The sequence below is a fragment of the Puma concolor genome, chromosome A2 (genome assembly GCF_028749965.1).
Source record: "Puma concolor isolate L17-30 chromosome A2, mPumCon1.1.hap2, whole genome shotgun sequence".
NCBI classification, from domain to species: domain Eukaryota; kingdom Metazoa; phylum Chordata; class Mammalia; order Carnivora; family Felidae; genus Puma; species Puma concolor.
Genome location: NC_141668.1, coordinates 144,295,466 through 144,315,883, shown reverse-complemented (window position 1 = coordinate 144,315,883; position 20,418 = coordinate 144,295,466). Strand labels below are relative to the sequence as shown.

Here is a 20,418-nt window from a genome sequence, read left to right as displayed (position 1 = left end):
AAAGTGCAGATCATAGAAAACTGGATGATTGTATCTTCAGAAGTGTTCCCAGGCACAAAGGACAGAAATCCAACTAACAGTGGCTTAAACTGAAATGGGAATTTGTTAGTTCACATAACTATAAAATCTTGAATGGGTCTGAATCTGAGTTTGGCTAGAAACAGGGACTATGCAATTTTGGGAGGATTAAGAGTCTCTCTACTCCCATTTCTATGCTTTGTTTGCACCTACTTTGCTGTCACTCCAGGGAGAGACCCCTCAGGACTCTGGGCCCTTGTGACTCTGGCCTTGGCTTAGCCTTCCAGCAAGCCAACCCAATGCAGAGACAGCTCTGCCTTCTCCAAAATCCAAGCCAAGTCCTAGGATTGATTATTCTTAGATCAGTTCAGGTCATGAGACCATCTCCAAACCAATCAGTTTGACATGGAGATATAGTACAATGATAGGCCAGGCTAAGGTCAAGGCTACCCTGGAGCCCTAGAGATGGGAGGAGGCTCAGCTCCACCCCAAACTCATGGATGGAGAATGAAGAGAAAAGATTCCCAAGGAAAATAAAAATGACATTTCCAGAAAAGCGGTACTGAATATGCAGCATGCAAAAATAACTGATGTCCACCTTGGGTGAGGTTTTTATTGTTACTCTGGAGAAAGGAGCTTGTTATGTCATCTGTCTTACTTGGGCACCAAGAATCCCCTGCTGGACACAGGGCAGAAATTTATGGATGTTTGGACAAATGACATATAGGAACCAGCAGATATGAAATAAAGTTTATTAATCATTTATAAACAGCCAAAGGATTCAGTTTCTATTCAGAATGAAGCAAGAGGAAGGAGAGAAAATCAGGTGGTTTGGGGAATTTTATTGGTGCTTAAAAGATAGGGTTGAGATACGGGTTTCCTCTAAACACTGGGGTTTGAGTGGAATGAACTTCCCTGCCAGGTCTTGAGGTTCCTCATGGACTTGCCCAGATATGGAGCAAGTCATAAATGAGGAGGAATGGGGTTTGAAAGCTATCAGCAGTCAAACCTCAAACATGGGCTTAGACTCTTAATTATACTTTCTTACTCTACTTTGAGGTTAAAAACAAAACAAAACTGGGGCACCTGGGTGGCTCAGTCGGTTGAGCGTCCGGCTTCGGCTCAGGTCATGATCTCACGGTTTGTGAGTTCGAGCCCCATGTCGGACTCTGTGCTGACAGTTCAGAGCCTGGAGCCTGCTTCCAATTCTGTGTCTCCCTCTCTCTCTGCTCCTCCCCCACTCTTGCTCTGTCTCTCTCTCTCTCAAAAATAAACATTAAAAAAAATTCAAAACAAAACATAGAAGTCAAGAGTTTGAAATCCTGCCTACCTCAAACAAGCCTTGCCTCCCAGCATTTATTTCTGATCAGTTTTGGAAAGGGAACATGTGAAAAATTTCCAAGCCACCTCCTATTAGCAAGTCTTATGATACACAAAGGAAATGGGTATGATTTGCACATGTGGGTTTCCATTAATGAGCAACAACAATGTATCTTTTCTAAGAGGAAAATGGTTATCATGGAGATAAAGCCCTGGTGGCTGCATGCTCAGCATGGTGCTAGGGTTGATATTTACAAAGATAAATAAAGCCTAATATTCCTGTCCACAGGAGCAGGTGAAGTGGTTCATGAGATCAATGCACGACTCCTAAGAGCTGAAGTGTGGATGGGGTCTTGCAGATTAGATACAAGTGGGACAGGAGGTGGTGACATATTATTTCTGACCAAGGTCTTATTGCTATCAGGGGATGTTTTAAAAAAGTGATATTCAACATGATGCTTGACAAACTAGATGCATTTTTATGCTCTAAGACTGGATAGACATACAGAACAGGTTAAAAATAACGTCAATTACATGAGTATGCAAAAGAGCAAACCATTGTACTCCACAACCTGATGGAATCTCACAGATGGTACATTGAACAAAAAAGTTCATACAGTATGATTTCATTCATATGTACTTTAATAATAGGCAAAAGTAATCTACCACAATGAATGTAAACAGTTACTTCAGAGTAGAGGTGAGTACTGACTGGGAGGGGGCACAGGGTAGCCTTTGGAAGGTGGGAAAGGGGTTATAAATTTTCTCATCTTGAGAGGGGTTATAAGGGTGCATGTATGTAAACACCCATAAACTTAACATTTAAGATTTATTAGTATATGTGCATTTTACCTAAATGGAAAGAAAAAAAACATGGCAGAAATAGCCTAACAGTAAAAATCATACTTCTGTGCATGCAGAAGACTGAATAATGGCCCCTGAAAGATGTCCATATCATAATCCCTAGAACGTGTAAATATGTTACCTTACATGGTAAGAGAAACTTGACAGATCATGATGATTTTGAGGATCTTGAAGTGGGGAGTTTAGCCTGGATTATCCATGTGGGTCTGGTGTAATCACAAGGGGGCATTATAAGAGGGAACAGGAGAGTCAAAGGCAGAAGAGGGTGATGGGAGAACAGAAGCAGAGGTTGGGGTGATGAGCTCTGAGGATGGAAGAAGGGGCCACGAGGCCAGGAATACTGGTGGTCCCTAGAAGCTTGGGAAAGACAAGGAAACATCCCTAGAACCTCCAGGAGGAATGCTGGCCGCTAAGACTTGATTTTAGCCCACTGAAACTGATTCATTTCAGACTTCTGACCCACAGAACTGTATAATAATAAATTTGTGCTGTTTTGATCCACCAGGCTTATGGTAATTTGTTACAGCAGCTGTAGGAAACTCATACAGTGCGTATTATTTGCCAAGGAGGGAATTACACTTGTATGCTATTTCTAATCTTAGTTCATCTTCATAACTGCCCTTTGAGGCTGATATTCACATTTAACCTCATTTTGCAAAGGAGAAAAGTGAGGCTCAGACAAGTGTCTCCCATACAAAAGAAGTGGAGAAACCATGATTTGGATACAGACTCCAGAGCTCAAGGTCTTCCTCACTCAGTTTTGCCCTTGCCAAGCAGAAGAGGCAGCAGCAGCAAACCTGCAGAGGTCATGGTTTGGAGGACCCAGAGTGCAGCCCATGCCCCAGGAGCAGTCTCATGGCTTTATTTCTAGTTGGCATGTTCTGCCTGAAGAACCGTCAGTCCAGCCTCCTCCAGGGTGTATGGCCATGAGGAAGAGGGTGTGGATTTGTCAGGTGCTGTAAAAACTTCGGTGACTGGAGACTTGTTTCAGGACCATGGCAAGCATTTGAAATATTTCACTTGTGTCTACTGGGCATCACATTTCATGAAGATGGTGTGATCTAAGTTCACTAAAAAAATAAGTCTCTCCCTGAATGTCTTGTACTGAGTTGATGCTGTCAGCTGTATTCATGTACACACATGAATATGTGTTTGGTTTTACTAGGGAGTTGTACCAAGTTATTGTTCTATCTCCCCAAATCCTAGGATGCCACCAAACCCATCTTTATTTTGCAAATGTGTAGTCAGAAGACTGTTCAGCTGAACTGTACAGAGAATTACATCAACTAATACAGGAGCCAAACCTGTGATTCTGGTTTCTGGAGCTCCATATTCGATGCTACTGAAAATAGGATATGACTTGCCCAGCTAACTGAAAGCAGTGCTCATTTTTCTTTAAGCCTTCTGGATGGTTCTGCCAGGTCATACAGTGAATGGCTGTGGTCTCCACTTTGCCCAAAGAAACACACTGGTTAGGACTGAAGGCTTTGCAGGCAATCAGAATACCAGCTCCATCTCCTACCAGCTGTGTGACCACTGCAGGTCTCTACCCTTCAATACCAGCTGTGTGACCACTGCAGGTCTCTACCTTTCAATATATATCATGTATCTAAAACAGAACGTTTTTATTCTTCCAAACCCAGAAAGAATGTTAGATCTTTCAAGAACTTCAGGGACCATCTAGTCCAGTTTCCAAATTTTATAGGTGGAGAAATTTGGCCAAGAGCAGAGGTGAGTGAGTAGGCCAATGGACGAGAGAGAAGTGAGTGGTCATTCCAACTGTATGGATACTGTCAGTGCGAGGTTGGCTGATCATGAAGAAAGCATTACCATCAGAAGCATTTCCGGTATACTATTAAGATCTATGATATGGTAATCATTTGAACAACTATGGTTATTAGTCTTATTTGCAGACACAGTGTTCAATTATGCAGAGCACTCAAGTGCAACAGTCCCATGGAAATTTCTCAGCCATCAGTACAGAGAGACTATTTTAAATGAATATATTCAGTGGTTTCCTCAGACCTACTTATCATACACAGGAGACCAACTTCCCATGGAAAATCAGTTCACTACAAGGGGAAGCATGGGAGCTTTAAAACACTTCTTATTGCACAGTAGCTAAATAATGTTTTGAATAAATAATCTTACCTTCTTGCCATCTAGGCTGTCCAGAAGGCTGTATGCAAATCTCCAAGTAAGCAGAGGTTAGTGTCTCGGCCTTGTCCTAAGGAACATCCCTATACAAAGAAATCAATACCTCATTATCCATGGAGCCCTCCTGATGCTCACAAGCTGGTTTTATGTATTTATTTGCAATGTGAAGGGAAACAGGCTTAAAATAAATACTTATAAAAAGACCACAGCACATCACACACATATACACGATTCAATAACTACATCATACGGACATTCTTCTGGAACTCTTAGACTCAAAGTATTCTGTTGGATTTCAAACACCTGTCAGAGTCACCGCTGTCACCATTGGAGAATTTTGCCAAAATTTGCTCAAATTCTCCTTTTTCTGATTGTGTTTTCTCACACCTTTGCTGCAGACTGTGACTAAGCCAGAGCCACTCTGATGAGTCTTGAATGAAGCCTCTTCCCATTGGGAGCTTGTCAAAGTTTAGGAAGGGTTGACCATAAGAAAGAAAGGACCGGGAGTCCTATCTGGGACTTCAAAGTTGTTTTTTTTTTTTTTCAAAATGATTTTGAACTGGCCTAAGTGGTATTAGAGGATGATGGATGGTGCTTGGGTTGGCCTCTCAATTGAACAAAATGCATTCTACTGATGAGTGTGGCTTCAGTGAAAGACCAGGAAGCAAAGCTCTGGATTTGACTTTGTGTCATAGGGTAGAGGGTTTTCAGCTCCCTGGGCCCAAAGTCTGGAATGATAAGCTGTTCAGGCCTGTGCATTCAGCTGAAGAAAAGACTGCAGCCAGACCAGAAAAAGTTAAAAAAAAAAAAAAAAAGCCTTTTCTGTAGAATCCTTTAGCCTAGAAAGGATTTCATTCAGCAAAGAGTCCATGAATGGGACCTCTGGGGATACTCCTTAAAATAGATCCAGATATTCACACATGGCCTGTCCTTTGGATAAGCTCACACATAGACTTTAGAACTACCTTTGCCATAAAGATCACATCTTTTTACACGCTCACATGCTCCCCCTGTCAGCCTCTAGCCTTAGTCTGCCCATTGCATTAGGGATTCTTGATGTTTTCTTAGCAAAGAAAGAATGGTGATAGGATGTGTCCCATTATGCAGGAGCTTGTCTACCTTAGGAATATATCACTTCGTTTGGATGCATTGGTAGAGCTTTTCAGTCCTGGGGAAAACATAGGAATACTTACTATTCTCAGGACATTTTTTTTTTTTTAGTTCAGTCGTGCAGTTGCTCTGTCCTTTAAGAAGTCCTGTGCTCCAAGTTTGTGTCCCACTTAATGTACAAAGGCAGCTGTGGGAGGGTGAATGAGAAGGCGGTACTGCTGTTAGTTCTTTATTCATTTATCCAATCAGTGTGTGTGTGTGTGTGTGTGTGTGTGTGTGTGTGCGTGTGTGTGTGTGTATTTTAAGAATAGTGCTTTTTAAATGTTTATGTATTTTTGAGAGAGAGCAGGGGGAGGGACAGAGAGACAGGGACAGAGAGAATCCCAAGCAGGCTCCACACTGTCAGCGCAGAACCTGATACTGGGCTCAAACTCACAAACAACAAGGTCATGACCTGAGCTGAAACCAAGAGTTGGACGCTTAACCAACTGAGCCACCCAAGTACCTCAGTCAGGATATTCTTACTCAGAATTTACTATGTGCCTCTTTGCTAAGTGCTGGGCATATAGAATTAATAACAGTTCATTCCTTGCCCTCATGAAGCTTCCTTGCTTTCTAGTGATGGAGACAGAGTAAAAACATATAGTACTCTCTGGATGTGATAAGAAGAAGGAATTAAATAAATAAGAGGCTGATGCTGCCAGCACTGTAGAGGAGCCTCATCAGCTGTGGGCACAGAAGGTATCTTGGAGGAGGTAGTATTGAAGCTGAGACTTAAACCGTGAGAGAAAGCCACCTAATACTGGAATCAGGAAAAGAACATTCTAGACAGAGGAAAATAGAAAATGAAAAGGCACTGGGACAGGAGAGAACTTGGTGAAATTGATATTATAAGAAGGAAAAGCTGTCTAGTAAAAGGGGAACCTGGCAAGGAAAGAGGAGAGCAAGTGTCAGAGAGGTGGGCAGAGGCAAGATCCTAGAGAAGCTTATAGGCCAGGGATAGGCATTTGGGTTTTATTTTATGTACAGTGGGAACCATTAAATTATTTTAAGTGGAAAATAATGGGCTCTGGCTGACACCTTTTAGTGAAATGTGATTCATGTGGAGGATAAATTAGAGCATGGAAGCCAGGAGGAGGGGCTGGGAGATTGTCCTCGAAGTCAGACCAGTGTTGATCAATGGCAGAGGAGCAAGAATAGAGAAATAGGTAGAAAGATAGAGGGGCATACCGTGAGACTATGAGTCTAGAGATGCACTAAGCAAGGTGATGGACTTGCTGTGGAAGGGATCCCTGAATGTTAACTTAGTGGATGGTACAAAATAGATGCTCAATGAAGGTTTGATCTGAAGTGAATCACATTTAGAGTTTTAGGTTCAAATTCAGTCTTTGCTTCTTATGGATATTTAGGCTCTAGGGGAGAAAAATTAATTTCCCCTCTACTCTTCTGGGTTCTTGGCTGAGAGCCCCCCGCCTTTCCCCATAATGAAAAGACAGATTAACATGAGAAAAAAATTTAGTTGTATACATACCTAAGGTAGCCCCCCAAAGATATAAGACTTAAAGGCAGTCAGACAATGAGGCTTATATACTATCCTGAGCTATATACTATCCTGATCTATGGAAAGGGTTAGGGGTCTGGGGCTTTAAAGGGAAGAAGGCAATTCACAGAAAGGTGAGAGGAGGTGATGTGAGGTAAACCAAGGTAACCCTGCCATGCATGTAAGTCTCTCAGGGAGAAAAGTTCTCTCTGGAAATAGCTCTCTTCTCAGTATACGCCCCTTACCTAAATTTTCTTGGGTAGGTAAGAGGGAGGTAAAAAAGCTTTGCCTGGCTCCGCTGAGTCTGGATTGCTTTCAGCCCCACGTGCCAAAGTGGCACATTTTGAGATGGCACATTCTGCTTCCCTTCATGGCAAACCCTTTACTCCCTCTCAGTGAGGCTTGGAGGGGATAGCAGATCTACAAATCCTTTGTAAGTGGCTGGCCACCCACATGCAAGGATTATGATGAGGACAGACATTTCTTGAGACATCAGTGCTCATACTGATTTTACCAAAGGCTCTTGGTGTTCACTGACCAGAGCTTGAGTGGCAGGTGACCAGCAGAACTTTGCATTTTATTTCCACCTCTACCCTGACTTCGAGGTTAACTCCCTGTGGGCCTTCCTATGCTGGGAAAGTAGAGAATGCTCCCTGCCCTTCCATTATTGACTTTGGATGAGTTTGTCCAGATCTTGTCAATTCAGATGCTCATTTGGCTCATGGACAAGAGGTTAGTGGGAACCAGGCTGCTACCACAGACCCATCTCAGGAAAATCAAAGAGCAGCTGGGGGCTCTTGGGGACTTATTCGTGGAGAACATTTGGGTATGTGGCTAATTATATGCTTTATTATGGCTGCTGATTTGTGCTAGAAGCTGGTACCGTGCATGTTAGCATTTAGCTCTAGTTAATGAAATTGAGTTAAGCATTCAATATATCACTGAGCTCACAATTTCTCCTCTTGGCTAGAACAACTTGGTGTAGAAAACTAATGGGTGATGGTGTTGGGGAAGAGAACACATTCACATAGTGAGTTTATTCCCTGTGACTTTGGGCTGTCTCCGATGTTGCATTGTGCACACACAGTATTAATGTGAGATAATTTTCAGTGGGATAAAACCCTGGGCTGTGTTAAGAGAAGTATCACTGTGATTGCTCATTAGCATAATCACAAAGAGCCCCTGTGTGGCCTCCAATGAGGCCAACTGGAACCCTGTGGTTTCTTTTGAGATAGTCTTCATGTTTTAAAAAGAAATGGAATCTGGCACAAAAATGTATTCAGCATGTGCCACTCAGCTCAGACCTAAGTTTAACCATCACTGATAACTTTAAAATACAGAGGATAAACAAGGTTACTTTTGACCTTTGCAATGAAGAAAATTATTTGCTCTGCTTTCATTCGTATTAGGAGGGGTTGCACATGTGGATCAATGAGATAATAGACTCACCATTTCATTTTTCTTTCACTGCCATCTTTCATGTTGGGCTGAAAGAAGAAAAAAACAAAACACAAAACAATGTCCTCTATGAAAAACAACTAAATTGACCTTGATTCTTAGACATTCTTCCTCATAGCCCAACTCCAGAGACCAGACACTCCGAAAGGTTTGGCAGGGAAGGGGTTGAGCTGCCCTGATGGGGCTGGTTACCAGAACCTCAAGTCTTCCAGAAAATCTGTTTTGAGAGCTTGCAAGCCTTCCAGAAAAGCTGGCTTGAGAGCTGTCCACCCCACAACCAAGACTTCATCTCATGCGAATTAGCACATTCTCCCACTGTGTTGGGGTGTTCTATAGTGTTGTGGGGCAAGTAACTGGCTATTTTTCCTTGAACACTTAGTAAACACCAACCACTATGCTAGGTGTTTGAAATGCAGTACTTGACTCCATCCTCATTGCTGCTTCATGGAGGCCACTGCCCCTTGAATGCCCAGATATCAAATGAGAAAAACAGAAAACACAGCAGACAATGGGAAATGACTTTTAAGTCAAACTGATTTCCAAGTTCAAAGTTCTAAACTAAGGGTGGGAAAACATTTTCCTTTAAGGGCACATAGTATGTAGTTTTGGCTTTGCTGGCTGTGAGTTCTTTGTTACAACTCACCTCTGATATAGAGGGACTGTGCCATAGACAGTATGTGAATGACAGGTGTGGCTATGTTCTAAAAATCTTTTACAAAAAAGGTGTATATCCAGATTCACCCTGTGCCCCATGGTTTGCTGACCCCTATTCCTAAATGCCTGCTTCTTTTTTCTCCTCTGGGATCTTTGATGATTTCAAGCTTTGGAGTCCCATAGAGCCGGGCTCACATTCAGTCTCTGCCACTTGGTTACCATGTTGTGTTGGAGAAATCACTTATGGTCCATGAGCTTGGTTTTCCTTATCTGTTAAATGGGCTGAAGGACATCCTAAGAGGGTAGTTGAGAAAATCAAATGAGAGAATGAGTGTGAAACCTGGAACACAGAGTGTGTCGCTGAGAGAGCTGATGGACTGTGGCCTCAGGTCCTTGGGAGATACTGTGCTGATCCTGCTCCTGACTCCAGGGAGAGTCAACCTAGGTCTGTGTGCAGTACCCAAGCCTCCTCACAGCAGGCAGGGAATGTTCTGGGGCCAGGGACCAGCTTTCATTCCTGTTTCTGTCTCCAAAAGAACAATTTGGCATCAGGGAACAAAAGTCAGCTTACAATGGGAATTCAGGCCCCTAAGATCCCAGAGAATGTGGGGTCTAATATTAAAGCACAAAGGAGGAAAGCAACATTTTTTAAAAAAGCTTTTTAGAAATGGTAAGAGATACAAAGAGCCCCTCACTGTTTTACACTTGTAAAGAGACCCCTGCCGGATTCCCAGTTCTAATCTGCAATAAAAAGCTACAGGGCTACAATAAGGCATCTGGTTCCATTGACTCACTTCCTTTTTTCTCCATAGCCTCTGGCATGAAAACTCAAACCAGTGAGACACTTTAGAATTGGCTTCAGCAGTGCTTTTCCTGTCAATCACCTGCAGGTACTGGAAACACAAACATGGTGACATGACACAATTTCTGTTTTAATATCTGTACATCTGATATGATCACCCTAGAGGAACCACAGTCCTCAGCTATTTACTTACAGCTCCCTGTGGCACAGAGGCCTGGGGCAATTAAACCACAGAATTAGATTGAAATAATAGTAATGGTGGTGATGAGAACACACAGGGCCAGACAGGCTGGGTCCTGGCTCAGCCTCACATAGGCAGGGTGAGTGGGCTTTGGTCATTTTATTTAACAAGTGTTATACACATTTATCTATTTTCCTTTACTGAGACAAACAAAGAATGATTCATTCTTTTCTCTCCTATCACCTGTTGAGTAGCTTAAATCCCAAAAGGCATTATTAGCTCACATAACTAAAAAGTCTAGGGGTCTATTGGCTTCCAGTATAGCTGGATCCAGGAAGCCTAATCCATGTCATTAGAATTTAGATACCCTCACACACACTTTGTGCATGTTTTCTCCCTGCCCCCCTCTTTCTTTCTCTGCATCTCTCACTCATTTATTCATTAAATAGATGGAAAAAATTAGAAGGGCCCGATGGCAATAGTGTCGCTGAGGTTTAGAGTCAGGTGAGGGTGGTCAAAGAAGATTTGCTGCAGGAGGAAGTGTCTGTGTTTGGGATTCAACCTGTACTTACCAAATATCTACTGGACTTTTTTCCATGGTTGTCCAGTTTCCTGGACACCATCCTGTACCAACAGCATGAGATTCTCAACGAAAGGCTCTGACCTATGTTTTTCTTTAGCAAGTTCCCTCTGAATCTTGTGCACATTCCAGCTGAGAACAATCTTAGGGGGTAATAGCCTCTCATTCTGCACAATTAAGCAATGAAATTTAATCCAAGCCTGAATAGTGAAACTAGACCAGGAAGTATAAAATATGTAGGATGGATACTTTAAAGAGTTTCCAGAACACTAACTCTGGAAGGCCGTTGGATCCCCCTATTCTCCAGCCTTCCTGAGTAATGGACACAGACAACCCTGACTTACAAGTGAGCCCTGTTGTAGGTAGACAGCCTCCCTGGGACCCTATATAAGATGGTATTGTCTTTTTCATGCAGCAGTGCAGAAAGCATGGAAGTCTTCTGTAGAGTCTATCTCTAGCCAGCCTTAGCTCTGGATGACGTACCTAGAAAAAAAGCCTCATAGATACTAAGTCCCCAGGACATTTTCATGAGTTCCTTTCATCTATCGCTGCAATCTTGGGAAAGAAAAGTGCAGTGTTTCTAACTCATGTGCTCCTAGATCTTCTTGCTATACCAGATCTTAGTGAGGGCTCTGAAGTCTGCAGAGAGATGGCTGTGGTCACCATTTTGCTCTGCCCCAACAGGCTGACCTTGAACGACTCTGAGCCTGTTATTGAGCATTTCTGAGCCTCAGTTTTCTCCTAGGCAACACCTATCTTGCAAGATTGTGAAGATTAAAAGCAAGAACTCATGGGAGATGTTTACCATAAGATCTGGCACCTAATAAGTACTCAATAAATCTCAGCTACTTTGACTTGATCTTATTAGTACTTGACCTATGTTGTGCACAGAGAGGAGAAATAAGATTTTAATATGAGAAAGCTACCCGGTTCGTACATCTTTTGCAAACTAGTATTCGGTCAATAGAGCTTTGGGGAAAGATTTGGCTTCTATTAGTTTCTCTATTGGCCTTAATTACATAAAATTAATTATATATAATTATACAGAAATGATAATGAATATTTAGTTCCTTTCCATGAAGGAATCAACAGAGCTTAGTAGTTAAGACCAAGACTTTTGGTGCAGGCGAGCCTCGTTCTGTCACTTAACTCTACAATCTTGGGCAAGTGATTTAACTTCTCCAGCCTCAATTTTCTAGTGTATAACATGGGAAGAATAATAGGATTCATTTCACTGGCTTGTTGTGAAGATTAGTTGATTTTTGGAAGTAAAGCACCATGTTTGCTCCACGGAAAGTGGTCCTTCTCCACCACTACCACCACCACTATCAGTTACAAAGACCCTTGTCAAGAGGTGTATCTGCGCGTTCCATATGGAAAGACAGTTTTGTTGGGTTTTCCTTTTTCTTACAAAAAAATGGCTATATGGGGCACCTGGGTGGCTTAGTCAGTTAAGCATCCGATTTCAGCTCAGGTCATGATCTCGCAGTTTGTGGGTTCAAGCCCCACATCAGGCTGTGTGCTGACGGCTCAGAGCCTGGAGCCTGCTTCGGATTCAGTGTCTCCCTCTCTCTCTGCCCCTCCCCCACTCATGCTCTGTCTCTCTTGCTGTCTCTAAAAAATAAAATAAAAACATTAAAAAATGGCTATGCAATAAAATGGCTTATTACTATCTACACTACTTATGTTACCAAAAAGGGGCTCTGCCAGACGGAGAAGAGAAGCTTGGATTGGAAGAAGTGGAAGAGGGGGATAGAGTGACTTTCTCAGGTTACTTAAGACTGAATGTTCCAGGATCCTTGGGATTGGGATTGTGGGGTGCATCACCAATTTTTTTTTTGTTGGATTTAGTTCTCTTTTCCTCCCTTTCCCTGTTCATCTCTATTTTTTTTCTTTAGATGGTTATGGATATGGAGGTCTAGATTTTCCCCCTTGAAGTTGGGTCATTGCTTTTCTTCTAAGGCAAATGCTGGAAAAACACAAAAGCACCATTTGTTTCTTTCTGCTTATTCATTCTTGCAGCAGAATAGCTGGAGAATGGAGGAAAGCCCTATCAAAGGCATTCCTGTTCAAAGGAAAAACTCAATGATCACTATTACTGTTGGAAGTTCCTTCTGCTGCTTTGACAGCATAATCATTTTTCTCTCCTTGATTTTTGCCTGTTTCCCTGAGGCACCTGAACCTGAGATAGTTTTCCCCCTTTCAAGGTGTGCCTATTGATTAGAAGGCATTAGGGGAGACTCAGCATGGTTCTAGGGCACAACCAGGGCACACCCAGGCCACACAGAGCTGGGTCTGCATTGCCACCAGTGGGAGGCATAGCACTGCTAGGCAGGAGAGGACTTTTGGAGGCCGGGGACAAAAGAGCCAAAAAAAAAAAAAAAATTAAATCATAGGGCACAATGTTGTTCTCTTTCCACCTTCTCTTTGAATCCTCAAGGAGCAGGACTCTGTCCGGTGCTAGTGTATTTTAACACCTCTATAACACTTACTAATGTCCCTTTATAATAAAGCAGGCCTTGAGGCAGGGTTTTTAGCAGCTCACAGGACCTAGATAGAATTTAATAGCTTTTATTCATCCTTATGGTTAGCTTCTGTTTATGGCAAGGGATACTGGTTTTCCACTTGCTGCAGTAATTTTAAGTTTCCTTGAACAAATGTAAGTAAAAATGAGAGTGAGGTAAAATAAAATATATCAATAACACAGGCATAGTTATGGCAAACACGTTGAAGCCTGGGAAGGTTGCCAAGAGCTAGAGTTTGGGAAAATTGCGCTTGGTGCAATGACATACTATCCCTCTTTTGGGCTTACTTCCAAGGCAGAGCCACCCTCTCATGAAGTCGGATGGCTCCATGTATCAGTCTGTGAGTCTGCATGAACACAAAAAACCAAGCTCTCCAGAGGGATAAAGAGATGGTAACGGGATATTTTAGCTTTAGTCTTTGGGTGTGAGTGAAAGAGGCTCACCAGGCTCCGTCCCCAGAAAGAGGACAGCAAAGAGATGAAACTTCAGAGTTTTGTCTATTGGGGTTTACATCTCAGCCACGAAAGTGTCATCATGGATTCTGGATTCACACCATCAGGTTTCAACTGAGCTCTGACACTTACTAACTGGGTAACCATGGGCAAGCCATACATCCTTGTCCTGCAATTTTCATATCTGTAAAATGGGATACTGATAGACTTACTCATAGGGTTGTTGTGCATATTGATTGAAATAACAATATAGAGTACCTAGAAAAAAAATGCCTGGAACATTATCTCGTGGTAAGTGTCTAATAAATGTCAGATGCTATTATTATTGTCACCATCCTTGCCACCACCTTAGGTAACATCATTTCTGAGCTTCATTTTCCTTGTTGGTAAAATCAGCCTAGTATGATCTACCCCAAAAGGTACATGGCTGATGCACAATCAATGCAGGCTCCCTTCTATTGTCTTCTCCTGAAAATGTGAGACAGGTAAGCTAATGCAAACTTCTGAACCTGTAGGTATGTGGCTTTTTTACCTTACTTAATTTTGACTGGGAGTACAACCACAATGGGGTTTTTGAGTGCAGATGCCAGCCCATCCACCAAGTCACTGGTGATGCTTGATATCCACAGTTGTGGGAGGCAGATATGAATGTCAGTCATTCAAAATGGCACCTTTACCTTCTGGTGGAGTCATTTGACTAACCAAGCCAAACAAAGTCACCCCATTTGTAAGAGTCCTTGTGAATAGCCATATTCTACCTATATATAGCATAGGTGAGCTTCTTTTCACCTAAGATAGAAACATAGACGTCTTCAGCTGCTAAGCCTGATTTTAAACCCATGTTGCTTCTCATGGCTGAAGTTAGCACCATTTTATTAAGTTGGTAGTGAGCTATAGCTGCCCCACTTTTCCTTTGTTCATCTATCGATCTAAACTAATCACTTAATTAGCCCAGACAAGACGTCTTCTACAGTGTTAAATAACTCCAGAAACCTACTGGAGATGGTTGAGTGGACCGATTGGATTTAACCTGCATTTCATTACCTGTAGACTAAGATATGTGAAATTCAGGGCCTGGAAAACAAGCTGGATTCTGTACTGGGAACAAATTGTGTTTAAATGTAGAAAAAAAATCCCTTTCAAAGCTAGTGGTTTTCAAAGTGTGGGCCCTGACACATGAGTGTCAGCATCACCTGGGAACATGTCAGGTCTCACTCCAGATCTCTTGAATTGGAAACTCTGGAGGTACAACCTTGCAGTCCATTTTAACAAGCCTTCTCAATGATAGCAATGGAAAACTGCTGCTTTAGGCTGTCTCTCAAGGTTATGGACTTATTTTTGTGGGTCTACCTCTTAGCAGAAAGAAGAAAAAGAGGGGATAGGCAGGAAAAAAAAATCAAAAAGGTGGGGGAATGAGGGCTGAGCAATCTGGAGGGAAGACTGTGTGACCTTGGACCAGCAGCCTGGGGGCTCATTGGGAATCTGAGAGAATTATTTCAGATTCTTCTTTAGGAATGGCATGGGATAGGGAGATGTTCAACTGTGACCAGGGTGACAGAATGCTCAGAGTGTGACCAAAATGCTGCTATATTGTAGAAGTGGGAGAGGACAGTGGGAGCATCTCCAGGTAACATAAAGAACAGGAAAACCTCAATTGCTCTCAGAGGGCTTCCCCAGGATGAACACACTGAGAGTACTTAGTAAATTCTCACTGGCTTGACAAAGATTGAGCCTTGGTGGCCTAGATTGGTTTTCCCCAGATAATGTTGATCTGGAAAAAGTAAGTGTGTTTATTAGGGCTGGTTTGTAGGGAAGATGAGGAATTACCCATAGGGTATCAACTGTGCCTTCTTGTCCTGTCTTCTGAGAAAAACTTGGCTTTAGAGGAAAGAGCTCCAGGATTTAGTATGGGAACATGTGTTTTTACTAGTGTGTGACCTTAAGCAACTCACTCACTCTGTATTGTAAGTTTCTCATCTATAGAAGGAGAACAGTAGTTACAGCCAGATGTTTTTGTTCAGCATTGCAGCGTGGGCACTTAATACATACAATACTTGGCACACAGTGGTGATTGGATAAATATTTGTTTAAAAGAAAGAGAGAGAAGAAAGAAGGAAGATGATTATTGTGATGCTTAAATAAAATAGTGCTTTGAAAATGCCTGACATAATGCTGGGTATAAAGATATTCTGCAAGTAGTATTCAGGAGGAGGAGGAGGAGGAGAGGAGGTAAAGGAGGAAGATGATAGGATTCAGAAAATCATCTTCCAGGCATCTAGAATTGGGCCCGTATTCTTGCTGAAAATAGTCCTGCTCTTCCCATTTCTCTTCCCTTTGCAATCCATGGTTACTCCCCTTCCCAGTGACACACCTTAGGAGCCATCTCACTTTTGGCTGCTGGACCCATAGCCTTCAATTTGATGCATAGTATAGTTGGTCAGATGTTTTCAGAAATGAAATGAACTGCAAGCGTGTGACCATGTTTGAGAGTTGGTGGTGGTGGTTATTGCAAGTAGGACTGATGAGGTTTCAATCCCTGTAAGTAATTATATGTTAATTATTTTTACATTGTTCTCTTTCTAGGATAGGTAATCATTAACCTTTTGGTTAACACATTTGCCTCACAGTCAGAGTAAGCATTTTTAGTAATGCTCTTCCTGTATATTATTAAGTTATAGAAATGTCATTAGTTGCTTTCATTTACATGATTAAAGGGATGCTCTCACCTTGAGAATGTTTAAATATTCCCTGCCTTTCTTTAACTATCCCTTTGCTTTGAACATCAGTACAAAGGACCAATGTACCAACTTCATAGTTCAGGAGAGAAACTGGGAGTGGTACTTATTAAATGTGCTGAGAGCTCTTCACTATTGATGAATCTCCAAAAAACCTAGGCTTTGGAAATAAGACTTGAGTTCCCAAATCGACCTATTACCAACTTTGTGACCTTGATCAGGTTACCTAACCTTTCTGAAACAAATTTCCATATATATTGTACAGGGATCTCGTATGGATTAAATAAAATAACATTTGCAAATGTATCTACAAAAAATATACAAGAAAAGTTTGTTTGTTTCTTTCACCAGTCTCTTGGGCAGTTATACCCAATAGCTGTAGACCACTGGAAGAAGTAGGTACTAAGTTTCAAGCTTGGATACAGAGAGGGATGGATGGAAGAGGTTTCTGTTTTATGAGACACACAGCTCCTTCTCACTATCTGAAAGAATTGATGGGATTGTGGGCCACCTGGGTGGCTCCTGATTTCAGTTCAGGTAGTGATCCCAGGGTCATGGGATTGAGCCCCATGTCAGCATGGAGCCTGCTTGGGATTCTCTCTCTCTTTCTGCCTCTTTCCCCTGCTTGCTCTCTCACTCTCTCTCTCTCTCTCTCTCTCTCTCTCTCTCTCTCTCTCGAAACAAACAAACACACAAACAAAGAATTGATGTGGTTTAAGAAGTATTACTCTATAACTTTGGGTCAGCTGTGATGGAGACAATCATGGGGAAAGTTCCTTTCAAGCTCCTTACCAAAAAGAGTATCTTCTGCAATTTGGAATTTGATTGTAGATGGAACAGTAAAGATAAGGAGTGGGCCTAGAGTTTGAAAAGTGAGCACACAAAGATACATAGGGGACATTTTTCTCCAGAATGGTGTCATTACAGAGTGTGTCTTTGTGCTGTTGTCTGAGAAGCATAATGGAAATCGACTCCAATGTACACGTAGTTATCCATCATTAACCATAAAATTAGCATTTTACCAGCTCTTGAGCAAAAAAGAAACAACCTAGTGGGTTTTTGTGCACAAGAAGAAATGAGAGAGAAAAAGAAGGCTACTTCCAGGGACATGGTTCTTGCCTTTTGAATTCTCTACATACAGACCAGACCCACTTTAGCAGATGGGGTAATAGTTGGTTTTTCCCATATTTGTATCAGTAGGCTTTGTTAGTTCTTGAAACATCTCAAAAGGCACTGGAGACCGTTCTTTTTTATTTTTTTTTAATGATTATTTTTGAGAGACAGAGATAGAGCATGAGCAGGGGATGGGCAGAGAGCAAGGGAGACACAGAATCTGAAGGAGGCTCCAAGCTCCAAACTGTCAGCATAGAGCCTGACGTGGGGCTTGAACTCACAGACTTTGTGATCATGACCTGAGCTGAAGTCAGATGCTTAACTGACTGAGCCATCCAGGCACCCTGGAGACAGTTCTTAGTGGGTTATCATGCCTTCCAATCGGGCATGGGTTCATGGGACTGGCAAGGAAATAGAGCTTTAGGGCTGGCCTTCTACACCCTCAGCCTCCACAGCCTCCAAACCATGGCAGAGTTATAGGAAGATGCTGAATTGAGGAAATTCATGGGAGGGAGGGCAGAGATGAGGCTCCTCTAGGGTTTTAACTGGATAGACAAAATGGAAAACAAAACTGCTAGTAGGCTTATAGTATGACTCAACTCTTTCATCAGTGACTATGTGTTTATTCACTTCTTTGATTGAAAGCTGATGAGTAAAATGTGGAATTAGCCCCAAAGCAGGGGCCAGGCCTTCTGGTGACATTTGCTATTAAAATTGAGATGGAGTTGGTGTCTGACCTTCTGGGGATAAGAAAAATTGGCATTTTTAGGGCTCTTCTTTGGACCACAAATCATCAACCCTTGAGCTCAGGGAAATCACCAGTACTTGCCATCTTCCCTCACTGGTATTTTATCTTCTGAACACATCCTATTCAGATTGCAGTGCTTTTTTCCTTTCAGCTAAGAAAGAAGCATCTCAGACTACACTTGTGAATGAGTGGCTTTATCTCACAAAGACAGTGCCAAATGATTGTCAATAAATAGGGCTTTGGCAAAGACATGTAAGAAGGTTTGAAAGAAGATGTGTTGTCATACTCAGTCTGTTGGCTTATACTAGATAAGAAACAGTCAAAGACCAAATGTCCTAAGGAATGGGTTGGATGGTGCCCTCCCCTCACAAGATAGGTCCTTGTCAAATCCCTGGAATCTATAAATGCTTTCCTATTTTGAAAGAAGTGCCTTTGCAGATAATTAAGTTAAGGGTATTAAGACCATGAGAATATAATTCTGGATTATTTGAGTGGGCCCTTAATCCAGTGACAAGAGTCTTTACAAGAGATACACAAAGGAGACAGAGAAGAGGAGGAAGGTGAAGACAGAGGCAGAGGTTGGGATGATGTCAAGGAACTCCGAAGTTTTGCCAGCAGTCACCAGCAGCTAGGAGAGATTCCCCCCAGAGAGTCTGGAGGGAGCAGGCCTCGCTGTATTTGGGACTTTGGACCTCTACAACTGTAAGGGGACACATTTCTATTGTTTTAGGCCACCCAGTTTGTGGTAATTTGTTGCAGGACTCATAGAAAACTAATATGCCATATATCGATGATGGTGTTGGGGTCAGGGAGTAGCCCATAAGCCAAGAGATTCTCAAGGAGGCTTTCTGTGGTTCTTTATAGCAGTGCCATTGCTGTGTTTTATTTTTCTTTATAAACCCAAATCTCCCCTTTTATTAATCTACCATTGGAAGGAAAGAACGCCCTTCTGTCATCTTTGCTTAAAAAAATTGACTATTATGGGCAAGAGGCGTTCTTCCTCAACCAACATCAAGAGCTTTTCCATTCCCTTTCGTTACATTCCTAGCACTCAAATAGCCAGTCCAACGTGTCTGATCACCTCATTACATGTTTATTAGTTTCCTGAAGCCCATTTTGCCATCCTAAGCTCTTTCAGCTCTGCCTCTCTACACCCAAGGCAGGAAGAGAATACAACCGAGGAAAGGTTATGTGTTTCTTGTTCTGTTTTGTTCATTACCAAAATGGAAACTCTCTAAATCTTATCTCAGCTTTAACAAACCTTTGGTTACAGGAGGCATGGTAGTTCTAAAAGATCGACTTCCTCAGTTATGCCTTTCAGAGGCCCCAAAATATCAATTTTTAAGTTACCCAACGCACAAGATAAATATTTTAACCACCATTTTATTTCCGTCCAGGCCAAGGGACAATTTAGAAAAGGTTCTATTCTAAGTGCATAGCCCAGGAAGTATGGAAGGGCTGCCGATGCTGTTGTTTTGAAGTTAGCCTGTCAGTCATGGTGATTGAAACATAACCCCGATGGCTTCCACAAGTAGAATAAAATGCTTCGCAAAAGGTTGCAGAATTGTGGGATGTAATAAAGTCTGCTTAGCTTCATTTCCAATGCCGCAGAGTCCTAGAGAACGAGGCCCATTTCCGTATGCCTTGGGATTTGTTCAAGTTACTTTTGCGCCTGGAGATGACAGAACATAAAAACAGACATTTAGTTAGAACCAATAGCTTTTTTTGAGTTATGGCAATAAAAAAAATGTAAGTTTGCTTACTGCTAATCTGTTAGATTGCCACTGACAATTTATAAGAAACCATAGAGATGTGGGCAGAATGTGTGAAATAGTTGGATCCCAACCTTGCTGATGCCTATATTCCCTGGATCCCCACATTTTCTGTTCACAGCCCACACTCCTGTCCCAGAGGTCAGCTACATGGTCTCTTAAGAATCTATTTTACAGACACAAGACTTATATACAAATGAAGCCAATTCAGACCTTTATTAATTAGGTAAGAATAGATTTTCAAACATAAATGTTTCAGAATCACCTGGTGCACTTGTTAAAAACACAGATTTCTTGAGTCTGTCCACCACATTCTGACTCAGCAGGTCTAGCGAGAGGCCCAAGAATCTGTGCTTTTTAACGAGCTCTCCATAAGAGTCTGAGATTTG

General features: G+C 42.1%; 1 protein-coding gene across 11 annotated transcripts in view; it reads right to left on the bottom strand.

Moving 5' to 3' along the window:
* Positions 1-19,624: 19,624 nt before the first annotated feature.
* The window catches only part of FHIT (fragile histidine triad diadenosine triphosphatase), a 1,412,849-nt gene continuing 1,412,055 nt past the window's right edge, over positions 19,625-20,418 (bottom strand). For all 11 annotated transcript variants that reach the window (XM_086697744.1, XM_086697748.1, XM_086697743.1 and 8 more), the window contains one exon: positions 19,625-19,929. The gene's annotated coding sequence lies outside the window, so the exon portion shown is untranslated. The remainder of the gene's footprint in view (positions 19,930-20,418) is intronic.